At 40.5% G+C, this 23,893-nt stretch overlaps 1 pseudogene; it reads left to right on the top strand.

Annotated features, from left to right (window-relative positions):
• Positions 1 to 1,616: 1,616 nt before the first annotated feature.
• Positions 1,617 to 23,446, top strand: LOC139011390 (3-oxoacyl-[acyl-carrier-protein] reductase-like; annotated as a pseudogene).
• Positions 23,447 to 23,893: the final 447 nt, after the last annotated feature.

The following is a 23,893-nucleotide window of genomic DNA, read 5'->3' as shown; positions in this document are numbered from 1 at the left end:
TTACCCTTTTACTATATAGAATAGAGGCCTGGTGCATGGGTGGGGGCCGGCTGGTTTGCCCTGAAGGGTGTCCTGAATTAGGGTGGGGGTCCCCACTGGGGTGCCTGGCCAGTCTGGCTGAGGGGCTGAGGGCCGTTTTCCGGCTGGCGGGTGACTGAAGCTCCCAACTGCTCCTTTTTTTCTTTTTTCTCTTTCTATTCTGGGCCAGCTTTAGCTCTGAGGCCTCGCTGCTGAAAGCAGGTTTCTGGCCTTTACCTTCTGTATTTGATACAATGTTGCGGTCAGGCTGGCTGAAGCCCGGCTGACTAATGCAGGTTTCTGGGGTTTTGTTTAGCTTCTATATTTGCAACATAGTTGGTTAGAGTTGCAGCTGAGAGGCCGGCAAGTTAGGTGGGGAACGTTGGAGTTCACCATCATTGGAGCAAGCAAGCCTCCCTGTTCGCTTCAGTGCATGGCTGCTGGCCGCCATCTTGGCTGACAGTTAATTTGCATAAGGATATGCTGATTAGCCAATGGGAAGGGTAGCGGTCATACGCTAATTACCATATTTCTCTCTTATTAATGTAGATAGTGTAGATAGTAGCTATTCTAATGGGCATGAGGTTGTACTCATGAATTTTTGTAAGTCATTTCAAATTCCTTTTGGATCTAGGTGGAATAAAAATAATATTTTAAAGAATGATAATTTGCTTAGTTTTCTCTCTTCTCCTTCAGGCTGCATCTAGCCCTCAAATCTAGCTTTTCCATGCATTTCTTTCTTCTCCCTTTTCTCTGATTTTTTTGGTATTAATAGAATTTTGTATTTCGTTTTTGGACTACTCCCTAGTGTTTCCTGTGTATTTAGTCCTGTTGTCACTTTTTTTTTTTTTTTTTTTTTTAGCAGTAGTAGTAGTAGTGAATGTGGCTCACACTTTCCTTAACCATCCCTAATGAAATGATATTATATCAAGGCTTCCCTTTTATAGTATAATTGTAACAATCGCTCAGCTTTTAGCTTATTAACTGTGAGTACTCAGCACATATCTTTAGAATTGCATGAACCTATTTTTGTTTGCAGCAGCAGCTAATGCTTGTTTTATTGATCCTGAAAGAGTATTCAATCATTCAATTAATACTTCTTAAGCTCCTATTATATTTTGTTTTTAACAGGGCACCTGCCTTTGCAATGCCCTTTTGGGATGAATGGTAATGTCCAGCTGAGGCCCATTTCTATGGCAACTTGGGGGAAGGATCAGGTAGGGTAGGTTTTGGTATGAATTTGACACTTAGGGACCACTACTTCAACAGGTTGGGCATGCATTCCCCAGTCAAAGACAAACACTGGATGAAAGGCAGACACTGGAACTCCGAATAGTGTACAGTAGGCCCTGGAACACTGGGGTTAGGGACACCCACAGCCCCCATCCCAGGCGAAAATCTGCCTATAATTGCATATATTTTAGGTTCTAATGGTGATCAATTTGTCTTGGTTTGCTGGGGACTGTCCTGATTGTAAAATGGAAAGTCCAGAGTGTTAGTAATCTCATTAAGCAATTACAGGTAAACAGGAGTGGTTGGCCACTGAAGCTTGATTCCCAGGTGCCAAGGGGTACGGAGTACACTTCTCACGGAGCATCATGCCCACGCCCCTTTCCTTCCCGCATCAAGACTACAAGTCCCAGCATGCAGTGCGGCCGCGTTCTCCCTTGACGGTGGGGCGCCTGGGGACCCGGGCGGGGCTGACGTTGGCGCACCGACTCCTTACTCTTAGCGCCTTTCCTGGGTATCCTGCGTGGTCGGAATCCGGCGGCAGGAGGAGGAGTGGAGGTGCTTCCATTCGAAGCGGTTGGGCTATTTTTCGCGGCGGTTGAGTTTTTTTTTTTTTTTTTTTTGAGCGGCGGTGGTATAAAAGTCGCGAATCTGGACAGGGCTCGCCACACTCTGAACTCCTTTGCCTCCGAGTTTCCGGCTCCCCCGAGGTCGTGTCGGGGTGGAGTTGTCCAGTTGTGTGTCTGCGGTCCAAGCGCCCTAAGTCCCCTAGTTTGTAAAGGGAGCGGGCATGGCCGCTAAGGCTCTGAGGTTTAACAAATGCAGCTGCCCACGTGTGTGCAGAGACACACGCCCCCCGTCCCGTCCTGTTTCCCGCAGAGCGCCTCCTGCCGCTCCTTGAGACTTAGTTGTCTTGCGAGGCGCCCCGTTAATAGGCACCCGCCCCCCTAGTGCTGGCCTTGGGAGCTGCTTTGTTCTGGCGTCTGGAAGGAGAGCCACACAGCAGCTAACTTTGTATGTAGGGCAAAGGGCTCACCCATCAGGGCAAGATCGCGGGCGCCCGGGAGGCAGGGCTGGGCGGGAGGGAGTGGAGGCTGGAAAGGCAGGCGTGTCAGGCATGAAAAGCTGGCTTAGCTTCGCTGAGGGCTGTTCCTGCCTGTGTGTGGATGCCCCAAACTGTTGCATGGAGATGTTTTGAGAACCAGCCAGTTTTGAGATGTACCTCTTTGCTTTAATGCCTCCATAAGCACTTAATTCGTTTTTAAATCTTTTTGGTGACTTATACAAGTGGACAATTTGAGATTTTGTTCTGCCAGATTCTTTTTAATTACATTAAAACCTCAAAAAAAATTTTTTTTTCCTGTTTCATAATGGATCAGTTACTTGTTTTCCGAATTTCAGTCTCTTGGTGGTAAGGAGGTATTAAGATGCTGCCGTTTGTTTAATTGCTAGGATGGACAGGTGCATCTCGTTCACTACCAGGACTAGAGGCCTGGGGATGCACCTGGTGGCTGGAACCTTTAAAATAACGTTAGTTCACCCTAATTGGTTACACTGGTTAGGAGAATATTAGACTTTCTAAAAGAAAACACACACCCCCAAGTTATAGACCAGGGAGAGTTTCAGTGAATGCTTCTTGCTCATATTCCTTGCTATTATGTTACTTTGACAAAGGGGCAAACAAGGTGGTCCTTATGGAGTCATGGCAGCCAGCATGTTTGCTGGACTAGATGGGAACTGTTGGCTGAGCTTTCAAGGGTTGTTGTGGACCCAGCAGCTCTTCAGATGAAAGCCACGAGTGAGACACAGGATGCTCGGGGCCTTCCATTTCTTTGAGTCATGTTCCATGAGTGGCTTACACCCAGAAGTGTGACTTCCCAATGATTTACTGTTTTTAAAGGCTTGAGGGAGCACTTCTAGTGTTAACTGGTAGGCAGGGTCTGCCAGAAATAAGTAGTTAAAAAAATCTACATTTCAGAGTGTTAAAATGCTGTATTATTAAATAGAGAGTGCTCTTTGAAGTGTCACTTTTTGTTTTTTAAACATTTGAAAAAATGAACATTTTAAAAAAGAGAAATAACTGTTGCTTTCAGTAAAAAATTTTTTTTTTCATGGTTTGTAGTTTTAGCATTTTTTAAAATTTTTTTTACAGCTACCTATTTTATCTCTCCTAATGGTCAGGCTTGAATAATAGTAATAGTAGTAGGAGGAGGAGGAGGAAAAGTAATAATAATAAAACATGTACCATAATGAAGAAGAAAAAGAAAAAAGGAACTCTAGAGTTTATGCTCAGGGCAGGACCAGGAAAACAACTGGACAAAACCCTAAGAGAATTAGACATACATTTCAAAAAGAAATATAGAACCCAGAAGATTGATGGATTGAGTAGGTGGGGTCAGTGTCAAAGATAAAAGTATTGTTAGGTAAATTTTACAAAGCATTATGAACCCCACAAAAGGCTTTTCCCTTTTTGTTGATTAAAAACAAGTTTTAAGGTGTATATTCTGTACTATTACTTTATTTCTCCTTGTTCCCCACTGCCCCCACTCCAGTTTTATTAGATTGAACTTCTTGGGAGCAGGAACCCATGACATCATCTTTCATCCCTATGTTCTAGTTTAGCACAGGCCTAGCTCATAGTAGATGCTTAACAAATGTGCATTGGGTAATTTTTCAATTCAAGTTACAAGTTAGTGTAAGTGGTCCTTTGGCATTCAGCTGAGATGATGCCAAAGAACATGATGTACAAAATGTACTTGAAGAAATGGAGAAAATTTTGGACCCCGTTAACTTTTTAGTAAATGCAAGTGGAATTAACAGGTTGGTCACAAATTGGAATAAAAACTGTATTTTAAATTTTGGTTTCTCAATCTGTGGGAGCACAGAGCATGTGCCTGAAGGGAATGTTCAAGGACTCTGAGCTTGGGAATCCTAATCAGGCCAAGATACCATGAGCGAGTGCAAGGACACACGGTTCACTGCCCTTCAGTAGCCAATATGATTGAAGTCACTGTTGGCACCAAGTCTTCTTTGTCTAAATGGTATAAAACTAGGTTACTAACTAGCTAGTTAGCTGGACCGGGCTGGAATAGGCTAAGGTGGGAGTGAGAAGAAGTCTGCTGGAGTATGGAGAGAGAGCAGCTAAGATGGAGTGTGTGAAGAAGTCTGCTAGAGAGAGCAGCTGGGCAGGAGAGACAGGAGAAGTTGTGGAGCCAGAGAGCTCAGATACCACTACGATGTGAGGTGGTGAGTCTAGGAGGCAGCATGAGGCTGTTCAGTTAATAGCTGTGGGTACAGAGACTGATGCTGCTTTATGGGAAAGGTATATGTTCACCAGCCGGTGTCTGGATGCCTGCCTGTATGGACTTTGCTGTGAGGACTGTTCTTGTCTGATGGCTATAAGGTCACTGGCTTCAGCAATAAAGACTCATTCTTATACACCCACAACCTCTCATGGCTTCTCTGTCTAAGACCCGGCATCCTAGGAGGTCCAGCCCCAGGCAGAGGGGCTCAGACCCCACACCTGTTACTAGTGAGCAGAGGATAAAGGAGGAACTTGGACTAAGTTCCCAACAGTTAGTATAGTGGACAGGGTTCAAGCAGGAACCAGTCCTGGCATAGTTCGTTAGGAGAATTTAGAAGAACACATGGACTGACAGCCACCCAGAACCAGTCAGAGCACCAGAGCTCGTGTGGGGCTCCTGCTGCGTGCTCTGACACAATCCATAGATTCTTTTATTTTGAGGTAATACAATAAGGGTACAGTTCCATCATTTTAAACATTGTAATCAACATGTTGAGCTCTAGAACTTTTCCAGCACTTCAGAAAGCTCTGTCTTCCCAGTTAATAGTTCCTTATAGGTAACCACTATTCTGATTTCTGTCATCATATATAAAGTTTGTCAGTTCATGAATTTAACATTAATGGAATCACAGCAAGTCTTTTTTTTATATTGAGTTTGGGACAGAATATTTGGAAGTATCCTATATAATAAAAGGCTAATATGAAAATTGACCGAACAGTGGAATGACTGGTCGCTGTGACGTGCACTGCCACCAGGGGGCAGACGCTCAATGCTGGAGCTGCCCCCTGGTGGTCAGTGTGCTCCCACAGGGGGAGCACCACTCAGCCAGAAGCCTGGCTCATGTGTGGCAAGCACAGTGGCGGTGGCGGGAGCCTCTCCTGCCTCTGCCACCGTGGCAGCGCTAAGGATGTCTGACTGACGGCTTAGGGAGCAGGGAGCAGGCCTAAGCTGTCATTCGGACATCCCCTGAGGGCTCCCAGACTGTGAGAGGGCACAGGCTGGGCTGAGGGACCCACCTGAGTGCACAAATTTTATGCACCAGGCCTCTCTAGCACGCACGCATGCGAGCGCACACACACAAACACACACACACACTGAGTGGCCAGATTATTATGACCACCTGACGTGTGTAGGCAAATTAGCTATAATTTCGCGCTGAAGTTGCTAGAGGGCCAGACCATTATAAATAGGGAAGCAGGTTGTTTACCACGACAATAGAAGTGACTTTTTTCTGAAGATATGGGTAAACAACGCGATTTAACAGCCTTTGGACGTGGGAATATATATATATATATATATATATATATATATATATATATAATTTTATTGTTTTTTTTTCTAAACAAGGAAGGCTTAGCATGGCAATTGCTCAGTTAATTCCAGCTATTTTGGTTATGTGGCACCAGTTTTCACAGTTAGGAATATTAGCTACTCTACCTGAGAGCAGATAGGAAGGTGGCTTCCAAGCAGATCCTTTCTGGCATATCTGTTGTTTTAGTGCCTCTCAAACCAAGTTTAAAATGGGACTTTCTAGGTATTCCAGCTGAGATATGAAGCACTTTTTATACTCTCAGTAAAAATGTTATATATTTCTTGATGATGTTTTATCTTGTTTTTAATTTATGTGCTTTTTATTTCTAGGGATAGCCTTTTAGTAAGAACGAAAACTGAAGATGTGATAACTCAGCTTTATAGTAACCTTTTAGGTTCCATGCTGACCTGCAAAGCTGCCATGAAAACTATGATTCAACAACAGAGAGGATCTATTGTTAATGTAGGTGAGTCTTCACCTTTGTGAATTTATAGTTATCTTTTAGTACCCAAAAAATATTTAATTGACTAAATTGGAATTTGTTCATGGGTGAAACTGGGATGAAATGTGTCATCTTATTATCTGTGGACAAAGGATTTGATTAACTGATGAATGGGTACAACAGGAATCTCAAATTCACATCTGTATAGTGGTCAAGTAGGTGTGGAATGAGTTGACACCACCAGGTATTAGAAAAATGACAGCACAAGCCATGTGATAAATGACAAAAGACCCAGCTTTGGTGTCCAGAGGCCATTGGAATGGTAGGAGCTACCACTGCTCAGATCCAGTAGAATGTTGCTATGCACAAATGTGGTCCCAGTTTTGCCAGCTGTTCTGATTTTTAAAGAGAAATTGGACATCCTGATTTTTATGTGAAACCTAGTTTTTAAAACGTGGAGAAGGAATTGAACATGTTATATACTGGGGCCTAAAAATGATGTCTAAAGCAGCTGCCTGGGTCATTGACAAATCAAGTACAGAGGTTTCAGAGAAAGCTTTTAAGAAAAGAAGTAACTTTTTCAGTTTTTTTAAGCCTTGATATAAGTAACCTATTGTCTTCAGTTCATCTGCCTCATGGGGTGAATCAACTGTGTACTATGTGCCTGTAGACCTTAAAATGCAAAATGATTTGAAATGTTATTTCAGTTTGATAATTGAAAATAATGGCATACTACCTGCCTCTTAAAAAGCCACTAGAGGGGAATATTTCCTAGTTGAAGTAAATGACCCTATTCTTTTTAATATAGGAAATGTCTTTCCAAACTGATGTAGGGTTTTTCTTTTTTGAAAGCGAGAGAAGGATATTATGCTAATAAGCATTAGAACATTTTTGACATTTACCCTTAAAAATATGAGATTAATTTTCTTATAACAGATTAGTAAGTGAGCCGACCTTTGTTTTCTAACACAGCCAGATAATGATTTTTGAAAAATTTTTTTATTGATTTAGAGAGGAAGGAAGAGGGAGAGAGAGAAACATCAATGATGAGAGAGAATCATTGTTCAGCTGCCTCAGGCACTAGGGATTGAGCCCTCAGCCTGGGCATGTGCCCCAACCAGGAATTGAACCGTGACCTCCTGGTTCATAGGTCAATGCTTAGCCACTGAGCCCCAGCACATAATGATTTTTAGGTTCTTGTAAGCTGCTGGTATACGGCCTATATACATCACTTGGGGTATATTTGTTTAACTCTAAAATATCTCCCTTTTAGATATATTTTAAAAATCCACATCATTCCCTTGTCATGCCAAACTTTAGAATTGTGCTAAAGTAAATAAAATTAGATAATTTAAAATAAGTTAAGAGAATCTTATTACAGAAAGGACTATTTTTTTTAAAATGTATTTTATTGATTTTTTTACAGAGAGGAAGGGAGAGAGATAGAGAGTTAGAAACATCGATGAGAGAGAAACATCGATCAGCTGCCTCCTGCACACCTCCCACTGGGGATGTGCCTGCAACCCAGGTATATGCTCTTGACCGGAATCGAACCCAGGACCTTTCAGTCCGCAGGCCGACGCTCTATCCATTGAGCCAAACCGGTTTCGGCCAGAAAGGACTATTTTAAACTTCTAGAAAATTGATGGTATTTCAGAAGTTACCACTTTTGACTAGAAGAACAATAGTATGTGGCATGAACCAAAGCTTTTATAGCTTCCTTTGGCCTTTCTTTCATGCCTGTATTTTTCTTTCTTTTTTGTGTCCTCCATATTGCTCTCTCTTCCAAATACCCTTGTTTATTCATCTGCATTTCCTCTGTCTGCTCTCTCTTTTCTCTTTTCTGTGCTTTACTGTTGTTATTCTTTGTTATTAAGATATAATGTAGATAAACATTTTAATCTTGGACTTGATTATAACATAAAAAGTATTTGGAATGTTTTCTAAAATAAAATTACTTCAAACATTTTGTGAGAGGTTCTTGCTTAATTTTACAAGTACAGGTCACTAGTGCAGAAAATTACTTCTCCACTTAATGTTTTGCTTGAATTTATTTGCATGCAGTTGCTATTTGAATTATAAGTTATTCTTTCATATTCAAAAAAATGAGACTACCCAAGAATCTTTAGTAGGCAATGCAAGTTATAAAACATCACTGAAGGTAACTAAATTGCAATTTTACCAAAAGTTTGTAATTGAAGCTTTTCTTAGTTAGATGGACAGTAATTCAAATTTAGTGAGATTTATCTTCAGATGAACTATTTCTTAGGTGGAAATGAATGTTTCCTTCTGTCTATGTTATAGAACCATAAAATTAATGAGTCATCATCTAACTTTTTCTGGCTTTAACTTCTTTCTGCTGTACATCTTTGTAAATACTGTAGAATTTTTCATCATGCGACCTATTCAGAGATGATAGTGGGTTTCTTTCACTTAATGGATCAATTCTGAAACCCTGTTTGGCATTTGAGGTTTCAAATAAGCATCTTTCAAATCCTGTTTTCTGTGTATCTGCAGCAGATTCAGACTCTTACCACTCAAGTGACAATGGCTAGAATTCCTAATTTTAGCAAAGGAGAAGGTACAATGATTTGTTCTTTGTTTAGTATAAATTATCTGCATATCCAAATAACCCCATTAAATTGGTTTGAATTTGTTTTCAATTTTTATGTCTAGGAAGTATTATTGGTTTAAAAGGAAATACTGGTCAGTCTATGTACAGTGCTAGTAAAGAAGGAATCTTCGGATTTTCACGTGCTCTTGCTAAAGAATAGTAAGAAGGAAAATTACAGTGAATGTAGTTGCTCCAGGTCAGTGAAAACTTCTTTTTTCTTTTTAAACATAATTTATGCATGTTTATGGCTTTATATAATAATTGCAAAGATTGTAAGTACAACAGCATCATTAGGCACTTCTCAGCATATTGGTGCATGAACGTGGAATTTGCATTGTCTCTAGAGTCTTCAGTAACTAAATGCAGGAGGACCTTCCTACGTCCTGACAGGACCTCCATGGCCACACTGCCAGTTGGTGCATCGTCCTCAAGGAGGAGGCCAAGAGTAATGACAGGTTGTCTTGATTGCATAAACCACATTGCATCTTTTACTGAATGATTACTCCCAAACTAAAATCACAAAAGAAACTTGTACTTTAAAAATCGGTTATAAATTAAGAATGGCCCAGCTAGTGTGGGTCAGTGGTTGAGCATCAACCCATGAACCAAAAGATCACAGTTCGATTCCCAGTCAGGGCTCATGCCTAGGTTGCAGGCTTGATCCCCAGTAGGAGGTGTGCAGGAGGCAGCTGATCAATGATTCTCTATCATCATTGATATTTCTATCTCGCCCTCTCCCTTTCTCTCTCTGAAATAAATAAAAACTTTTTTTTTTAAGAAAAGAATGTAAGAATTTCAGTTGTGTGTATGTGTGTGTGTGCGGGGAGGGGTGGGGAACACAATAAATCTTTATATTTAAAATCTCTGGATAGCTCTATAATCTCCTATACTTTTAATAACAGTACAATCCAGAGGAAATAAACAAGGCTGCATAGGTGATATCGTTTGGACATTTCACAAAGTAGTCATGTGATCTACTCATTTCTCATAACTAACTGATCTCTCATTACTCCAGAAAGTCAGTATTTGTACAGATCAAGAATTGCTAGAGGTCATATAATGTTTCTTTTCCAAATAGACAAGATCCCTTTCACTGGACTTCATTGTACCTAAGAGAGCTATCCAAGATTCCTGTTAGAAATTGAACACAAAGAAAAATTAGAAGGAAAAAAGATACTTACACAGACTCAGGAGGAAGAAAAATCTTTTTTTTTTAAAGTCACTCCATGAAGTAATAAGATTTTAAAGTGATTTTGGCAGCAGTTGCCTGTTGAATGACCCAGTGGAAGCTCATTGTGTAATGTCACGGGGAGGAAGGTGGTAGTGCGTCGTAACAGAAATGAGAACACTTGGACTCTGGCACCAACAAGTTCTATTCCATGTGCAGGAGGAACTGAGATTTGTGGCCAACAGTGAAGATGGATAGAGAGGTGGCTGTTTACTGAATTTTCAAAATAGTAGAAGTCACAGTGGGAAACTTGCAGTAGAGCTGCCTTCCTTTAGGGCAGTGGTTCTCAACCTTGGCTGCACATTAGAATCACCTGGGAATCTTTTTAAAATCCTGATTTCTGGGCTTCATCCTCCGGAAATTTTGTTTCTTTGTTATGAAGTGGGTCCACAACATTAGTAACAAAGAAACAGAATTTCCGGAGGATGAGGCCCAGAAATCAAGATTTTAAAAAAGATTCCCAGGTGATTTTAATGTGCAGCCAAGGTTGAGAACCACTGCTTTAGGGAATCCATCAGGAACACTTGTGTTCTTGTTAACCCTTTGCACTCCGAACCATTCTGGACATTGGCTACCAGCTACTCGACGCTACTTTGCGGCAGAAACGTGCATTTACAGACCCTCGTATTATTTAGTATAATTTTGGAACCAAGTAACGTATTATAATGATATTGGACTTATATGAATTGGGTGACATCGAGGAATGTATATTTGCAAAACAATATTTTATTGTTTATAATTTTGTACAGTATGATAAGTTTTGTAACACTCCCCAATATGCATTGCAGGCTGATTAGTGCATGTTTGACAGTAATAAGTGGTTTGACGCCTGCCACCAGGTGTTTTCCTGTTAGAACACACAATGCAGTCCCGTTTTCTTTGTCCCACATCGGGAATACGTAGTTTATTGTTTAATCTATTGTCCGCAGAAGATGTGGATGGACGTGTTCTCGATACACGAAAATCGCCCTTTAATTGGTCAACGAGTGTCTTGACAAACTTGTGGTGTGTCATTGGCGTTTCATTACTTGTTTGTTTTTCGATGCGATACATTATGTATGAGTTTATCACACACATTTCCAACCCCCCAAAAAATAACTTCCTCCATTTGAGCGATTTACGGAGGAAACAATACGTCGAAGCGTATTGATTCGCATGATCCGCACCACCCATATTTGCCGTATATTCTAACACCATTTCAGGCTTACTGACTGTTACGATATGTCCACCGCGTAATGTTCTCTGGGTAGATTGTAGGTTTGTGTTATAATAATTGGTGAGCATGGTAATAATTCTTTTATCTTTCCACGCAAGAAGCGTAGTATTATTCTTTCTGTATGCAACTGTTTCTTTCCAATTTCTTCTTTGGCATAATTGTTTGTCTCTTTTATTATGCTGTCTACTAATTCTTCAGTAAAATATAATGTGAAATAGTCTGTGGGCTCTTTTATGTTACTCGGGACTTGTGGTCTGGCTATTTCTTCGTGTAAATCAAAATTTATCATGGCTGGAGGAACGTCCGATTCGGTAACATCTTCCCACTCTTAACACTACGGTGTCGGGTGAATTTCCCGCCAAAATATAAGATGGCGGTTCGCATACGCAGGTAGGTATCTTTGTGAACGGCAAACAAACAAATATTTGGTAATACGCAGTTACAATCGGCCCGAGTTTACACGTTTCCCGCACTCCACCGCAAATCTATATGAACCGAGTTAAGACAGCTCCCGCGGAGTACGCGCAATTCACTCGAGCCGACTTAACTCGTTTCCCGCAATCCAAGTGTTCACTTGACGATACGTTGTCATGTTGCCGTGTGTTTTCTTCCGTACTACTATTATCGCTTTCGCTATCTATGCGAACAATTCGTCGCCTTCTAGGTTGAACGATATCACTATCACTGCTGTCGTTTTGTTCTACAGTTAGTCTTTCTAACGTGTCTGTATAGAGGTCTATCTGGAGCTCATCTTCACTACTACTTATGTCATGAGACTCATTCGTGGTTGGACGCTTTGCCATTGTTCTAATAAAAAATATGAATAAATGCATGGGTTGAAAATTTCTAATTGTTATTACTAACAGACAAGATGATATTTACCAAAATAGCTTTCACCAAACAATTTATTCACTAAGAAAAGAATCACTTTTCCGATTTTCTCCTCGTTAGATCTATGTGCACTGCTCGAAGCTTCAAACCAAAATGAGCTCAGCTTTGAAAATCTTTTCCTCCAGATGTAGACTTGTTTATTTGTAATTATATATCTCACTATACAGTGCGCGCTATGTTCGAAAACCGACCTTTCTTCTACAAACTCCCCTTATCGCTCTTTTCAAGTGGCGTCGCGAAGTGCTCGGACCGTCGTGAGCACGCATCTCACGTTCTCGTCCGACACAAAACCCGCTGACATTTCTTGTATATATCTTAGTAATTTTACGATATTTTGATTTAATTTCTTGTGCCATTTCAAGATAAAACTTCAGGGAAACATGCATGTCTCAAAAAGTTGCGTTGAAATAACTCAATTCCCCGTAATCACTAATAAACTGCAATGTCCCCTGAGAGGGGACATCCGAGTAATATGCTAGAATTCCGATGTCCCCTGAGAGGGGACAGCGGAGTGCAAAGGGTTAATCATGAAGGAAAACCCAAGCCAAGAGAGAGGCAATGCACCTGTAAGGCAGAGCAAGTGTGAAATCAGAAACCCTTACAGTGGTTCTCAACCTTCTGGCCCTTTAAATACAGTTCCTCATGTTGTGACCCAACCATAAAATTATTTTCGTTGCTACTTCGTAATTGTAATGTTGCTACTGTTATGAATCGTAATGTAAATATCTGATATGCAGGATGGTCTTAGGCGACCCATGTGAAAGGGTCGTTCGACCACCAAAGGGGTCGCGACCCACAGGTTGAGAACCGCTGAAAGTCAAGAGGAACCTTTTTGTGCACCTGCTCCTTTTATATGCTGACTTTGGGTATTCCACATCACTTGAAAATATTGTTGGATTAAATGGGACACAAAGCCAATGAACTTGGTCTGTTTGTAACTGGTAATCGAACATATTAAATCATAATGACCAGAATTATAGTTTAGGTTGCTACAGCTAAAGAAAGTCTTCATTTTTTTATTTATAGAGAAAGGAGTCATTAATTGGCCTATTAATTGGTACTCATAGATTGACATCTGGGTAGAATAATTCTAAAATGACTGTGAAAAGAATCATGTAATGAACTGGTGACTACAAAAAATCTCCCATACTTTATATTATCTTTAAAATATTTATATTTAAATATTAATTATGGGAAAATGTGAGGTGGAAAGGACCTTGTAGCTCATTTATTCCAGTCATTTTTACTGTTTGGAAGACTGGGACCTAAAAGAGAGTGACTAGCCAAAGGTTTATGTCAGGACTGTTACTAAAAGCTTTATCTTTTCATTCCCAGCTAAGGTAAGCTTAAAAGTAATGGCCCCTTAGGTTTCCTTGGTATCATTAGAAGGTTTTCAGGTCTTTTTTTTTTTTTTTTGTCCTTTTGTTAATATGGCTTGTCCAAACTATCTGCAATTATCCAATTTTGTAGCTTTTACATTTATATTACTTCCCTTTTGCCAAGTTACTAGTTGATAAAGTTGCCTGGGGTAGTTAAGAGGATAATAAAAATGTGCTAAAACTTGAATCTACCAGTATCACTCATTAGATCAGCCGTGGGCAAACTACGGCCCGCGGGCCGGATCCGGCCCGTTTGAAATGAATAAAACTAAAAAAAAAAAAAGACCGTACCCTTTATGTAATGATGTTTACTTTGAATTTATATTAGTTCACACAAACACTCCATCCATGCTTTTGTTCCGGCCCTCTGGTCCAGTTTAAGAACTCATTGTGGCCCTCGAGTCAAAAAGTTTGCCCACCCCTGCATTAGATGGTGTGATAGAAATTTTGGTTAAGTATTTACTTGACTTTTGAAGTAAATGAGTGTTTTCATGAACCTCTGCCAGTTAGCCATGGAATTTTGTGCTAGCTTACTATAAGTATTTAAGAATTGATTACCTGAAGAAGTAAAACTGTCCTTATTTGCAGATGACATGATACTGTACATAGAGAACCCTAAAAACTCCATCAAAAAATTATTAGACTTAATAAATGAATTCGGCAATGTAGCAGGATACAAAATTAATGCTAAGAAACCCATGGCATTTCTGTACACCAATAGTGAACTTACGGAAAGTGAAACTAAAAAAGCAATCCCATTTACCATTGCACCAAAAAAATTAAAATACCTAGGAATAAACTTAACTAAGGAGATAAAAGACTTATATGCAAAAAACTACAGGACACTGAAAAAAGAGATAGAGGAAGACATAAACAGATGGAAGAATATACCATGTTCATGGATTGGTAGAATCAACATCATCAAAATGTCCATACTACCCAAAGCAATCTGTAGATTCAATGCAATCCCCATTAAATTACCAACGGCATATTTCACAGATCTAGAACGAACGTTCCAAAAATTCATCTGGAATAAAAAAAGACCCCGAATAGCTGCAGCAATCCTGAGAAAGAAGAACAAAGTAGGTGGGATCTCAATACCAGATATCAAACTGTATTACAAAGCCACTGTTCTTAAAACAGCTTGGTACTGGCACAAGAACAGACATATAGATCAATGGAATAGAATAGAGACCCCAGAAATCGACCCAAACCACTATGCCCAATTAATATTCGACAAAGGAGGCAAGAGCATACAATGGAGTCAAGACAGTCTCTTCAATAAATGGTGTTAGGAAAATTGGACAGATACATGCAAAAAGATGAAACTAGACCACCAACTCACACCATACACAAAAATAAACTCAAAATGGATAAAAGACTTAAACGTAAGACAGGAAACCATAAAAATACTAGAGAAATCCACAGGCAGCGAAATTGCAAACATATGCCGAAGGAATTTCTTCTCTGATAATGCTCCTAGGGCAATGGAAACTAAAGAGAAAATAAACAAATGGGACTACATCAAAATAAAAAGCTTTTGCACAGCAAAGGAAACCATCAACAAAACAACAAGAAGACCCACTACTTGGGTGCCGGGAGCCAGTCCATCCTTGCTGCTTGACACAGTCGCCGCAGAGAAGAAACATCTGCACAGCATATGTTTCAAGGGACCTGGAATATATGGCATACTGTTCTTAATATGTTTGCTCCCTTTAGCACTATGTGTTTTAACCAAGGTCACCTCTCTGAGAAAGGTTGTTTTCCCAGGTAGGGATTTTTCCCTGAAGTTAAGGAGGGGATAAAACCTCTTAACTAAGTGCCAGGCGGGTAGTTAATCACTTTAACTACAAACAATCACCCTTAAGCTACATAATCTTTACTCCCTGGAATGGAGATAAGAAACGCCCTAACCTTTGCAATAGAAATTGACAGGATTAAAATCAACTGGTATAAATACAGATGTAACAAGACAACAAGACAGAGAACCTAGAGAGAGAACCAAGAGACAGGACTTGGCTGGAGAACCTAGACAAAACCTAGAGACAGAACCTAGCGAGAGAACATGGCAAAAGATCCTGGACAGAGCCTGGCTACAGATCTTGGCTGGAGAACCTAGACAGAACATGGCGACCGAACCTGGCTAGAACCTGGCTGGAGAACCTGGCTGGAGAAGCTGGATGGAGAACCTAGCAAGAGAACATGGCTACAGAACCTGGCTGGAGATCCTGACCAGAACTTGGCTGGATCCTAACCAGAACTTCGCTGGAGATCCTGACCAGAACTCGGCTGGAGTTCCTGGCTTGAGATCCTTGAGGGAGAACCTCGCTATGCTGATCAACTGAACGCTGACCCCGTGCCATTCCTTCTTCGCCGACTCCGTCCACACCTTTGGGGACCCCTGGACCTGCTGGGGTTGGACCCCAGCACATGGGAGAACATATTTGCCAATGATACCACCGATAAGGGTTTAATCTCCAACATTTACAGGGATCTCATGAAACTTAACAAAAGGAAGATAAACAATCCAATAAAAAAATGGGCAACGGACCTAGATAGACACTTTTCGAAAGAGGACATACAGAAGGCCGAAAGACATATGAAAACATGCTCAAAGTCACTAATTATACGAGAGATGCAAATCAAAACGACAATGCGTTATCATCTCACACCTGTCAGAATGGCTATCATCAACAAATCAACAAACAACAAGTGTTGGAGAGGATGTGGAGAAAAAGGAACCCTTCTGCACTGCTGGTGGGAATGCAGACTGGTGCAGCCACTGTGGAAAACAGTATGGAGCTTCCTCAAAAAACTAAAAATGGAACTCCCATTTGACCCAGTGATCCCACTACTAGGAATATATCCCAAGAAACCAGAAACACCAATCAGAAAGGATATATGCACCCCTATGTTCATAGCAGCACAATTCACCATAGCTAAGATTTGGAAACAGCCTAAGTGCCCATCAGCAGATGAGTGGATTAGAAAACTGTGGTACATCTACACAATGGAATACTATGCTGCGGTAAAAAAGAAGGAACTCTTGCCTTTTGCAACAGCATGGATGGAACTGGAGAGCATTATGCTAAGTGAAATAAGCCAGTCAGAGAAAGATAAATACCACATGATCTCACTTATTTGTGGATTATAGAGAACAACATAGACTTATGAAAAGGGACAGATCCAAAGACTGAGAAACAGTGATCAGGCTATCAATCCCCAGAAGGAAAGTAGGGGAGGGCGGGGGTAAGGGGAAGAGATCAACCGAAGGACTTGTATACACGTATATAAGCCAAACCAATGGACATGGACAACAGGGGGATGGGAGCATGAGTGTGGGGGAGGGGGGAGCTTGGGGGTTAATGGGGGGGATGAGGACACATTTGTAATACCTTAACTAATAGAAAAAAGAATTGATTACCTATGTTAAGAAAAGATACTTTGTTTAGTTTATTGGTTGTAAGAAAGAGTAAGTAGGAAGTAGACTTTGTCACCTTTTCATTTCAAGTCACTAATGGCTGCAGCTTGGACACTAGAGTTGGTGTTTTATTTGACACTGATGTTGAAACAGCAGGGATCAGGGAATGGTCAAATGTTCTTTTTTTATTTAATTTTTAAAAAAAATATTTTTATTGATTTCAGAGAGGAAGGGAGAGGGAGAGAGAGATAGAAGCATTAACGATGAGAGAGAATCATTGATCAGCTGCCTCCTGCATGTCTCCCACTAGGGATAGAGCCCTCAACCCAAGCATGTACCCTGACCGGGAATCGAACTGTGATCTCCCGGTTTGTAGGTTGACCTCAACCACTCAGCCACACCAGCCGGGCTGGTCAAATGTTCTGATAGCCCTTTTGCTGTAGAATGTCCCGGCATCCCAATGCATTGTTTTGTCACAGAGACTGGTTGAATTCAAGCATTGTAAATCCATGAACATTTGATAGACTGTGGTTTAGATACAGTACATCCATTTTTTTAAAAAAAAGAATAATCCAAAAGCTGCACTGCCATCTTGGCACTGCTTTCTGTTTGGGTACGCTTTGTACAGCCTGACTGATTTTAGTGTTAGCCTCGTTCATCCATGTGGAGAATAGATCATTTGTGGTTTGGATTGCATGTGTTTCCTTCCTTCTCTTTTGGAGATTGCAGTGGTGTGGGTAATGAAGAGTTAATTTTAGGTCATGATGATTTAAAAGCTGATGGTTTAAGGGCAATGTAAGTGTTCTTAACGCATAATAAATCATTCCTCAGGCTTACGTATGGGAGTGTCTCTTATATTCAAGGGCTGTGTTAGGTTCCAAAATTACAAAAATGAATAAGATACTCTGTCACAAGGAGCTAAGTACAGTGGGAAAGACAGACATATAAACAAATAACTACAGTGGCATGTGATGCATATAAAGATACATGTATGATGCTATGGAAACGCTGAAGAATGAATGCTTAATTTTGTTCGTGTGAATTAGTTGTCAAGGCAACAGGCGAAATAGTGGGAATGCAATTTGTATACAAAAGGAAGTTTTATGAGTGTTATGGAAGTGCACTTGTATGTATAACCTTTATGGTATATGTGCTGCCGAAGCGAGCACAGTGTATAACCTTTTCTAAAGATCTTTCCAGTGCAATTTAAAACACACAAAAAAACCTGTTGCTAAAATTGTGGCTGTTCAATAATGGCTATATATATTTAGTAGGTTTCATAGTATGAATATGCTTCATTGGTCAGAAGCAAAGTATAAGTTGAAATAGTACAATTAAATTGATTCCACCATAAATTGATTCTATGGATTATTTATTAACTTTATTTTCAGTAGTAATTATAATCATGTTCTTTATTGGATCTTTTAATAACATGACAAATATTAGAATTATGGATTATTTATTAATTATATACATTTATTTTTTTGTTAATCTTCACCTGACGATATGTTTCCAATTGCTTTTTAGAGAGAGTGGAAGGGAGGGAATAAAGGGGGAGAGAGAGAGAAACATCAATGTGAGAGAGACATATAACTTGGTTGACTCCCACACCCACCCCACCCAGAGATGAGGAGGGAACCCATAACCTGAGTACATGCCCTTGACCGGTAATCGAACCTGCTACCCTTTGGTGCATGGGGTGATGCACTAACCAGGTTTCAGGATGGATCCCCAGTGAGGGCGCCTGTGGGAGTCAACCACTTGATATTTCTCTCACATTGATGTTTCTGTTTCCTCCCCCCACCTGCCCTCCCTCTCTCTCTCTGAAAATCAATTTTTAAAAAATCCTCATAGACACAGACAAAAGTATGGTGATTACTGGAGAGAAAGGGAGATTGTGGGAATTAGAAGAGGGTATAGGGGGGATAAATGGTGAATGAAGGAGACGACTTGGGGTGGTGACCACACAATAAAATACATAGATGTTGTATTATAGAATTGTACACCTGAAACCTATGTAATTTTATTAATCAATGTCACTCCAATAAATTCAATTAAAAATAGGTAAATAAATGTGCTAAGATTTTCTTTCAGTGAAACACACAATACAAATAGTTGCTATATTCTAGACCCTCATTATAGATAATTTGAAGTTAGTACTGTGCATCTTTTTTCAATAAGTTTTTTTTTCTAAATAAAAAAAATAAAATATATCTCTTGTAGACACTTAGGAAAGTACAGACAAGTAAAAGAAGAAAATAATAATCATTACCTCTAACTCTAGTGTCTAATGATAATCTCTATTAATATTTTGGAATATATTTTTCCAGTCATTAGTATAAGCTTTTTGGTGTTTTTTTTTTAATGTATTTTTTATTGAGGTGTGATGACATATGTAACTATATTACTTTCAGGTGTAAAGCATAATGATTCCATATTTGTATACATTGTGAAATGATCACCACAATAAGTCTAGTTAACATTCCTCTTCTAACATGTTACAATTTTTTTTTCTTGTGATAAGAATTTTAAGGTCTACTATCTTATATACTTTCAAATATACAGTATTAACTATAGTCACCATGCTGTATATTATATCCCTGTGACTTACTTATTTTATAACTGCAAGTTTGTACCTTTTAATAGCAGTATAACTAAGTTCATTGGTATCCTACTTTTTAAATATACAAATGTTTTATTTTATATTAAACTAGAGGCCCGGTGCACAAAAATTTGTGCACTGGGGGCGGGGGTCCCTCAGCCCGGCCTGTGCCCTCTCGCAGTCTGGGACCCCTCGGGAGATAACGACCTGCTGGCTTAGGCCTGCTCCTGGGTGGCAGAGGGCAGGCCCAATCCCTAGGTGCAGCCCCTGGTCGGGCTCAGAGCAGGGCTGATTGGGGAGTTGGAGCGCCGCCCCCTGTCATGCACAGAGCAGGGTGGATTGGGAGGTTGCGATGCCAACCTCAGTCATGCTCAGGGTGGGGCCAATTGGGGGGTTGGGGCACCACCCCCTGTCACACTCAAGGCAGGGTTGATGGGGAGGTTGCCGCGCCACCCCCTGTCACGCACAGAGCAGGGCCAATCGGGGTTGGGGCACTGCCCCCTGTCACTCACAGAGCAGGGCCCATCAGGGGGTTAGGGAGCTCCCCCCTGTCATGCACAGAGCAGGGCCGATCAGGGGGTTGAGGAGCTCCCCCCTGTCACGCACAGAGTAGGGCCAATAGGGGAGTTAGGGCACCACCCCCTGTCACACACAAAGCAGGGCGGATCAGGGGGTTGGGGCGCCGCCCTCTATCACCCACAGAGCAGGGCCGATCAGGGGGTTGGGGCGCAGCCACTGTCACACTCAGGGCAGGGCCAATGGGGAGGTTATGGCTCTACCCTATCACACACAGAGCAGGGCCTGTGGTGGGGGGAGGGGGGGGTTGGGGCGCCGCACCCTGTCACACACAGAGCCCAGCCGATCAGGGGGTTGGGGCGCAGCCACTGTCACACTCAGGGCAGGGCCGATGGGGAGGTTATGGCTCTACCCTGTCACACACAGAGCAGTGCCTGGGGGGGGGGGGGGGGGGGAAGGGGGTTTGGGCGCTGCCCCCTGTCACGCTGATCCGGTGCCAGGAGGCCTCGCGTCTCCGCTGATCCCGGTGCTGGGAGGCATATTATCCTTTTACTATATAGGATAGAGGCCTGGGGGCCGGCTGGTTTGCCCTGAAGGGTGTCCTGGATCAGGGTGGGGGTCCCCACTGGGGTGCCTGGCCAGCCTGGATGAGGGGATGATGGCTGTTTGCAGCTGGTCACACACCCTTCAGGGTGGGGGTCCCCACTGGGGTGCCTGGCCAGTCTGGGTGAGGGGCTGAGGGCTGCTTTCAGGCTGGTGGTTGTTGATTGAAGCTCCCAACCGCTCCTTTTTTTTATTTTATTCTGGGCCAGCTTTAGCTCTGGCTCTAGCTCTGAGAGCAGGTATCTGGTTTGTTTCGGTTCTATAATCGAAACAATGTATAACTCCAGCTCTGAGATCCCGGCCTATATTTGTTAGAATGTTTCAAACTGCCAGCTCAGAGGCCGGCAAGGCAGGCGGGGAATGTTGGAGTCTGCAGTCCCTGGAGCAAGCAAGCCTCATGTTCGCTTCCAGCTGCCTGGCTTTCTGCCGCCATCTTGGCTGACAGTTAATTTGCATAAGGATACGCTGATTAGCCAATGGGAAGGGTAGTGGCCGTACGCTAATTACCATGTTTCTCTTTTATTAGTGTAGATGTTTTGCAGTGGAATCATTTTAATGCCTCCACATTGTTGTATTGTGTTGATGTACCATGATTTATTTAACTAGTTCCTTATTGAAATACATTCAGCTTATTTCTAGCTTCTTCCTTAATAAAGCTTTCATTGTCCTGGGCTTCATGATAGAAAAATCTATGATTATTTCTCACAAGACTTAAAAGCAACTGTTTAGATATTTGTAAGTGAAAACCTAAGGCAAGGAAAAATTAAATAATTACATAGAGTGCATAATAAACCTTTGGCTTAGTACAAACTCTTAATCCAGTGCTTAGTTCACTTTTAACCTGGTATTTAATTTAATCGATTTTTTTGGTTTTTTTCCTTTTCATTGAATTTATTGGGGGTGACACTGGTTAACAAAATTATATAGGTTTCAGGCTCACAATTCTACAACACATCATCTGTACACTGTGTGTGTGTTTACTACCCCAGTCAAGTCTCCTACCATCACCATTTTTTCTCCATTACTTTCCTCCACTTCCCCCCACCCGTCCCCTGGCAGTCACCACACTATTGTCTATGTCCATGAGGTTTTTTCCTTTCTTTTTTGTGAAACCCCTCCACAGACATTCCCCACCCCACCCCTGAGAGCTGTCAACTTGCTCTCTATCTATGAGTCTGTATCTATTTTGCTAATAAGCAAAATTAATTAACCTGGTATTTTAAATGGCAGTATATTTAGGTTGATTTTAGTTTGAGCTATAACTAGTTTCATTTTAACACAAGGCAATTTGGAAACTGTATTTTTGATATTGCACATTGAACTTTTACTTCACATGTTATGTCTAATATTAATCCATTTATTCTTTATGATTTTAAATTTTTTAAATATTTTTCTAATTATTCCTTTTATGAGGACTTCTTAGTTGCTTAAATAATTGAATAGTGAACACTGATTACATAAGTTAAGTATTTTATTGGTAATGTGTGTTTTTATATCTTAGATTAATCATGAGATTATATTAATAAATCTATAGTCTTTACATATATCTATAATGCAAATCATTTAGGAATAGTTGCTGAATATATTACAAAGTACTTTATACTACAGAACATTATACTTTAGAACAGTGGTTCTCAACCTTCCTAATGCCGTGACCCTTTAATACAGTTCCTCATTGTGGTGACCCCCAATTTCATTGTTACAAATTGAACATAATTAAAGAATAGTGATTAATCACAAAAACAATATGTAATTATATATGTGTTTTCCGATGGTCTTAGGCGACCCCTGTGAAAGGGTCCTTCAACCTCCAAAGGGGTCGCGACCCACAGGTTGAGAACCGCTGCTTTAGAACCTATTCTCTGCAAGTTTTATTGAACACAACAATGTCACGTTAAAGTTTTTATTTTTTGTGTATACTATCAGCATTGGATATGACTACAATTTTTTTTGTTATATGAATATTGGGAATACTGGTCTTTTACTCATCAATTGTCCTAGCAAATGGAACTAATCATCATAGTGCCAAATCGGTTCATGTGATGCCTTCCTTCCCTCTACCCTGCCTTCCACCCCTCTACCCCACTCAAGTGAAAATTAATCAATTCTATAGTACTTTGTTTATACCTCTATAAGGATATTCACTAGACTTCCTTACCTTATAATTAGGGATGCAAGTGACTAATTCCTCCTTAAATCTTAGGTTCCCTAAAGAATATAATTTTATTCATATTTATATGTGCCCACTTACATTTTGCTATGAGTTGGGCCAAATATTTGGGAATCAAAGATTTTAGTGTTCAATAAATGTTCATTAAGTTAATAAGTCAAAAAAAAATGTAGACTTGGTTACTTGATTGCTAGCAAAACTATTTCCTAAATAAAGTTTATTAGTAACCTCAAGTTTTCTGGAACAAACTTATTTTTATCTGAGGTTGAGCAACTATCTTAGTATCTACTCTTTTCTACTAAGCAAACATTTCTCTTTAGGATTTGTTCATACAGATATGACGAAAGCCTTGAACAAAGAACATTTAAAGAAAAATATCCCTCTTGGGAGATTTGGAGAACCTATTGATGTGGCACATGCAGTTGTGTTTCTCTTAGAATCACCCTATATTACAGGGCATGTTCTGGTAGTGGATGGGGGATTACAACTCACTATGTAATTTACAGATTTCTCAGGTAGAATGGTGATTAGAATCAGGCACACATTGTTGATTAGACAATCACATCTACATGGGTGACATTTGCTAATCAAACCTATTCATGCTACAAATGTTGATTTCCACCTTTTTATGTATTTATCTGAAAAGAATAATGTTTGACCAATTGTATTTTCTAAATGGTATGTACCTTATAGACTGTAGTGATTTAAGTTTATAGACATTTTTCAAGTGCTATAAACAGATATTACCTGAATTTATATATTTTGTCTCAAAAGTGAGAAAATTATAAAGTTTAATTTTTAGGAGTTATTATATTAAGTTGAATGAAGTTAACCTTATGGTCCATTGCCAAAATAAGAGTATTTACAGAGAAACCAAGATGGCAGCATAGGTAAACACCGGAGATTGCTGCCTCGCACAACCACTTCAAAAATACAACTAAAAGAC

This window comes from Myotis yumanensis, unplaced genomic scaffold (assembly GCF_028538775.1).
Source record: "Myotis yumanensis isolate MYYU_CA2020_CCGP unplaced genomic scaffold, mMyoYum1.0.hap1 SCAF_5, whole genome shotgun sequence".
In the NCBI taxonomy this organism is placed as follows: Eukaryota; Metazoa; Chordata; class Mammalia; order Chiroptera; family Vespertilionidae; genus Myotis; species Myotis yumanensis.
The sequence above is the reverse complement of the archived record's forward strand: the minus strand, read 5'-3'. Positions and strand labels throughout refer to the sequence as shown.